The sequence below is a fragment of the Geospiza fortis genome, unplaced genomic scaffold (assembly GCF_000277835.1).
Source record: "Geospiza fortis unplaced genomic scaffold, GeoFor_1.0 scaffold23, whole genome shotgun sequence".
Taxonomy (NCBI): Eukaryota; Metazoa; Chordata; class Aves; order Passeriformes; family Thraupidae; genus Geospiza; species Geospiza fortis.
Genome location: NW_005054303.1, coordinates 4,898,449 through 4,904,450, shown reverse-complemented (window position 1 = coordinate 4,904,450; position 6,002 = coordinate 4,898,449).

The window sequence follows — 6,002 nt, the reverse complement described above, 5'->3', positions numbered from 1 at the left end:
AGTCATGCCAGTTTTAGAAGTTACAGCCACAAACATATCCAGTAAGGAAAAGAGGGGAAAGAAGTACCCATGTACTTTTGTATGTCAAGCATCTACTACTGCTTGACTAAGTTACTGTAGTAGAACAACTAGTGTGAAATCTATTTATCTGTAACATGGCAAGATTTTTGTCCTCTCTGCTTTGTCTTTCTCTGCATATCTGCAGTGATGGGACAAGGGGTAATGGCCTTTAGCTGAAAGAGGGCAGGTGGAGATTGGCTAGTAGGAAGAAATTCTTCACTGTGAGGGTGCTGAGGCCCTGGCACAGGTTGCCCAGAGAAGCTGTGGGTGCCCCACCCCTGGAAGTGTCCAAGGCCAGGCTGGATGGGGGTCTGAGCAACCTGGTCTAGTGAAAAGTGTCCCTGACCATGGCAGAGGGTGCTGGAATTAGATGGAATTAGATAATCCTTAAGGCTGCTTCCAACCCAAACCTAGGATTCTCTGATAAAGCTTTCCACACAGTTCAGGTAAAGGGGTAGCATGACATTCAGGGGATGAAAACCTGTCCTTTGCAGGTGCAGCACTGGCAGCATGCTGGGGAAAAGACTAAGACACAAACGTAAACGTTGACCTTGCAAACAAAAGAGGTGCTTGTTCTTTGAAATGAAATGTATTTATTATTATGCTGGACAACAGGTGTTAACAGTTTAATGTTAGCTGCTGTTAGCTGCTGACATTTAATCCATGGATAGTTAAAGAACAATTTAAAACCCAGAAGTGTGCCAAACACCGTTAGATTAGCAGAATGTGCAGTTAAACCCCTCTTCTCCCACAAAAACAAGCTGAGAAAATAGAAGGTTACCCAAGCCAACATGCCCTATCAAACAACACAGCCATGGAGACAGATGAAAGATCTGAGGGACTCTGGGGGCACAGCAAGAGAGCAGGGAAGCAGAGAATTTGCTGGGCCAACCCAAGGGAGACAACCTTTGATATCAAGGGGAAGCAAACTGCTGCTTTCCATGTTCAGGAATTCATGCGTGTCCAGGGGAGACAAGCAGAGGAAAATGAGCCATTTTCATCTTCCCAGTGCAACTGTTTTGCAATTTTTGTATTAGTGTTGTCCTCAATAATTGCAAAAGTGGTTATCACCAACAGAAAAAAAAGTTACATGATATGCACAATAATACATAAGAGATACAGTAAAAGCTTTTCTACTTATAGTTTATTACTAGTTTTAACTGAGTTGACCTAGAAAATGACTTTGAGCTGTACAGGTTCATCAATAAATAAACTGAAATCAAGGCAAGGTCTGCAGTGTACACTAATGCCCTATAGATTGATATAAATGGAAGAATGTCAAGTTCTAATGTTCACAAAATATTCTTAGAGTCTATAAAATGGAACAACTAACACAGTCAAATTGCTTAGTTGTCATTCACTATCATAATTTATTATGACTGTTTTTCTCACTGAAAAAAGCACAACTGCATTTTTATTGACAGTAAAATAAACTTGAACCATTTTAGCCACATCCATGTGTCAATCAATAAAATACTAAAATCATAATGAAGCCTGACCTCAAAGTCTGCACCATTTCTTATATAGATCAGAATAGAAAGAATTGTTGCTAAGTAATTTGACTTGGCCAGATTAAAGTTGGTGTTTATTTCAAAACAGAATATTCTTCTTCTATGATCTGATCTATTATCTTAAGCAGAGATTTACTGTAGATTAGGAATACTTCAGTGTTGCAATCCACCAGCCCGTACACCTTCTTCCTTGTGAACTGGGGTATTTTCACTTAGGAAGAATATATGAGAGGTGCTTTCAAACAGGCCAGTAATGAAGTTCAAACTTTTTAACTGCAGTTAAAGGAGGTAAATGTAATAACTACTTCTACCCTTAAATTAATCCAGGCAGTTCCCTGCTTCCCTGCCAGTTCTTAACCAAGAGACTGGACACATTTTCATTTCACGTTCTGGAAAAAATTGAGATGAAATCCCCTGTCCCTAACATATGCAGGAGGAAAAAAATAAAAACAAGCAAACCAACCAACCACACAAGAGGAAAACCTAAAGACCTCCCATAAGTATTCCTTACAATCCATTCTCAAACCATAAACATTTGTATGCCCTATAAAGCTGTGGGAGTCAGTGGATTCACATAAATCCATTGGAGGCTCAGTCAAAGCATCAGGTAAGACTGAAAACTGAAGGATTCTATATCAAAAGGCCAAATCTTCTGTTTTGCTGAGAAAAGAATACATGTGTTGAAAAACAAGTCAAAGCATAAGCTACATAACGCCCCATGTGTGAGGCAGTCAAAACCTTTGTAAGCCAGAACTGGCATGGGCAAGGTCAGTGAGGTCCTTCCTTGCAACTCTGAAGGACACCTGACTTTGTGAGCCCTTAAATCAAAACACTAACCAACAGTTTTCCACAGATTTCTCTTGCAACCGGTCCCCAAGATGAGCTTTAGCCAAAGGACATTAGGACCTATCTGGTCACCAAGACCTTTTGTGTTTGGATTTGCCATTGTTTAACAAGCAGAACATAATATGCCAGTCTTCACATGCTCTATCATTTCTCTCAAAAATATTAGTTATTCACATTCTTCTGAAATTCATCTTTTCTGTGGGGCTGCTCCAGGGAGGAAAACAGGTTACTTGAGATCTCTGATCCCCAAAAGAGCAGCAATGCAGGACTCCAATGCAACATGGGTGCTGTTGTGCAATCTCTGCAATGGCCTTGCACATATTATGAGCAGCAACAGACTGAAGCAAAGGCCCAAACTGCCTCAGAAGAGCTTGGACCTTTCAGGATGCCTCTGCTGGAGAGAAGCAGTGATGTTTTACAGGTCCAGCAGTTAACCAAAACAACCACTCACAGCTGAAAGCACATTCATTAACATCATTGATCACTGGATTCCCACATTACTCTCTATTTAATATTAATATTTCATGGATGCATGTATATATGACCCATGTCACACTCAACAATTTTTATTTACAGTCTTTTCTTTTCAATGCCTTGCTGGTGCTTTTAATGAATGCACAAGTAAACTCAGGACTCTAAGAAATCAGCACACAATTGTAATTCTTATTCCCCTCAGTGGTGTGCGGGCAATTTGTTCTTTGACACTGGCATGCTCCAAGTCTGTCAAGGTCCACTGAATGCCACAGGACACTCACTTGACCTCGCAGGGGCACCCTGACACTGCCATTCTGTCTGCTGGTCACGCCATGCAAACAGGAATTCACTGCCACCTCCTGGCAAACTGCTGCCCGGAGCTCCTGAACTGAAACAAAGCACTGACACAGCTGACACCAGAGCGATTAGAGAGGAATCACTCTTAAACCTACACCATCACTTAAAGAGTGGTGGCAAAAGGAGCACCCATAAATCCTGCAGGGACGCCACAGACTCTCCATCCCTTTCTCTCCCTCCCAAAATTTACCAGCATTTGGACAGAACTTCAGGCTTGCTCCTGAGGAGAGCTCCCAGCAGACCCAGGAACCTGGTGAGAACAGCAGCTCACAAGAGGGAATCATGTCCACACCATGACACACAACAGAAGCTGTGGTACCCAACCAGCACCCAGGCTTAGAGCCTTTCTCTTGGAAAAAGTAACAGAAGACTTGGAAAACTCTAAAACGGGAATTGTGTAAAACCCAGTTGCTATAACAAATCTTATTCATTTACCTACAGCAAAACAGTGTTTTCCTGCCACTTCGGGGGAAACCAGGACCTGAAAAATTCACATTAACTCTTATACAGAATCTGATGTGCTTGCCCCAAAGGAAATCCAACACTTTCCAGGCCATTTCCAGAGAAAGGGACTGAAAAAAATTCTTACATTAAACTGCCTTAATAATATAGGGTATTTGAGAGTACACATAAAAGCTGGTTTGCTTTAGGCAAAGAGAATGAAGTTGAGAAAAGAACCATTGATTCAATTACCTCACAAAATTAAACCAGTAGCCACCCAGGCGGCATTTCAGCATTGCTGTAAAGCCATTATCACACTCTTGCAATTGACACTAGACCAATTCATATTATCAAACTGAATATTGAATATCATAATACAAACACATACAGTCCTGCTCTGGTTCATGTCTACCTTTACAGACACTGTGCAGATGTTTCTGCTCCTTGTGTTCAGCAGCAGGGTTGCACTCCCTCTGCTCTACTTCACTTTCCCATTCTTTTGCCCTGGGACTCTTCCCAAGGAAAGTGCTACTTTTTAAAATATTCCATTTACACAGCCAGGAACAAGAATACTGAAGTGATCTCTTATTTGCATTCCTGCTTGCAAAATTCACGCCCAATATTCAGTTTTGAAATCCACCCCAGGTTCCCCTTGGTAGCTTTAAGTGCTCCAGGAACACGAGTGCAGTAAAATCTCATTACTGACACAAACATGCTTTACTCCTCTCTTCACACCACGATTACATAGCAGATTTTAGAAGGTGCTGTACAGATGAAAAACTTATTCTGCAATGCCATCATTACAGATGGCACTTTATAGACCCACATTATACACCAACCAATGCCAGTAGCAGCTGCCACTCGACTGATTAACTTTCCAGACAGATTTGTCTAGCAGCCCCAATGAAAATTCCAGATTTTCTCAATTCCTTCAAGGTATTAAGGAAACACTTGGAAGAATGACATTCAGCACATACTGTCCTCAAGTTCACGCATCTTAACTGAGTAGAAAAACCAACCAGCCCCAGTTTTTCCAAGGCATAATGACAAAATATCCAGTGAGCTACATGATGAGCATCTGGAAACACTTGATATTATCACGGCCATGACACTTTGAAGGGATTCACTTTCTTCAAACATTTTAAAGCCTCAATATTTTTGCCATTTCTGGTAATTATTGGATCTTCTGCTTTTTACCCACTGTGGAATTAGGAGAGAGAAAGGATCTCCATCTAGCCCTTAAAGCTACATTATTGTTGACAAGCTGTTGTTAGGATGTGTTTAGTATTTGGTTTTGTTGATAACCTGCAGCCACTTCAGGGAAAAGTCAAAATGCACTACCTCAAGTCCACAGTGACCCTCTTTAAACAGGAGATAACTAAAATTCAGAGGTCCTGGCATTCTGTTTCCCTAAGGATTTATTCTCTTAGCATTTCAAATCTGAATCTGAAGTCCTCCTACAACCTTTTCAAGAAACACTCTCCACAAATAATTAGTATTTGGTTGTTTTGCATTTACTGACAGATCATAAATAGATAAGGTCTAGTCTTTAAAGTTGGTCTGAGTTTGCCTCCTTTCATTCTGACGGCAGCAGAACCAAACGAGGTATATGTACAATCAAACGAGCCGTAAAACATGTGGAATGAGTAAGCATGGAAATTTTTTTGCCAGTTTTAAACCCACATTTCTACCACCCCTCATCTTCTCCTCCCCTTACCTGAACTCGCTCACAGATTGGTGGTGGAATGCAGGAACTCAATAGCATGCTGGGAATGGTGGTGTCAAAGTCAACTCTGCTGCTATTCTCAAATCATGTAATTTCTTCACTGAAAAACCTTGAGGAAAACTCTGGAATCAATTAGCAGGATGTTTTAAGAGCAAGGTGTGCCAATTATACTTCAAAAGCTTAAACAAGTTATAGCAGCTGCTCAGTGCTTGTATTTATTCATACCCAGTATGGAATTAGGTACCTACAAATAAGACCTTTCAAGCTACTGAGTGTTGCTACTTACATTCAGGAGTATATTGAGCGCCACTGATTTGAGGCCTAGATGGAAATGTCTCTCTGTAATCAGATGCAATACAACCAGAGGCAGTAACAGTTACAGCTCCCAGTTGGTCCTCAAATCAATATTTAACATAGCTTACTCTCAAAATGTATGTTTAAAGTAACAGTTCAGTCCCTAATGTATGTTCAAGGATGAAGTACTGACACCTTGCAATTCAATAAATGACTTTATGACACAGGAAAGCAAACTTCTGTGTAAGCCTAACACCATCACAGATACTGCTTAAGAAAAAATATAAGGTCAA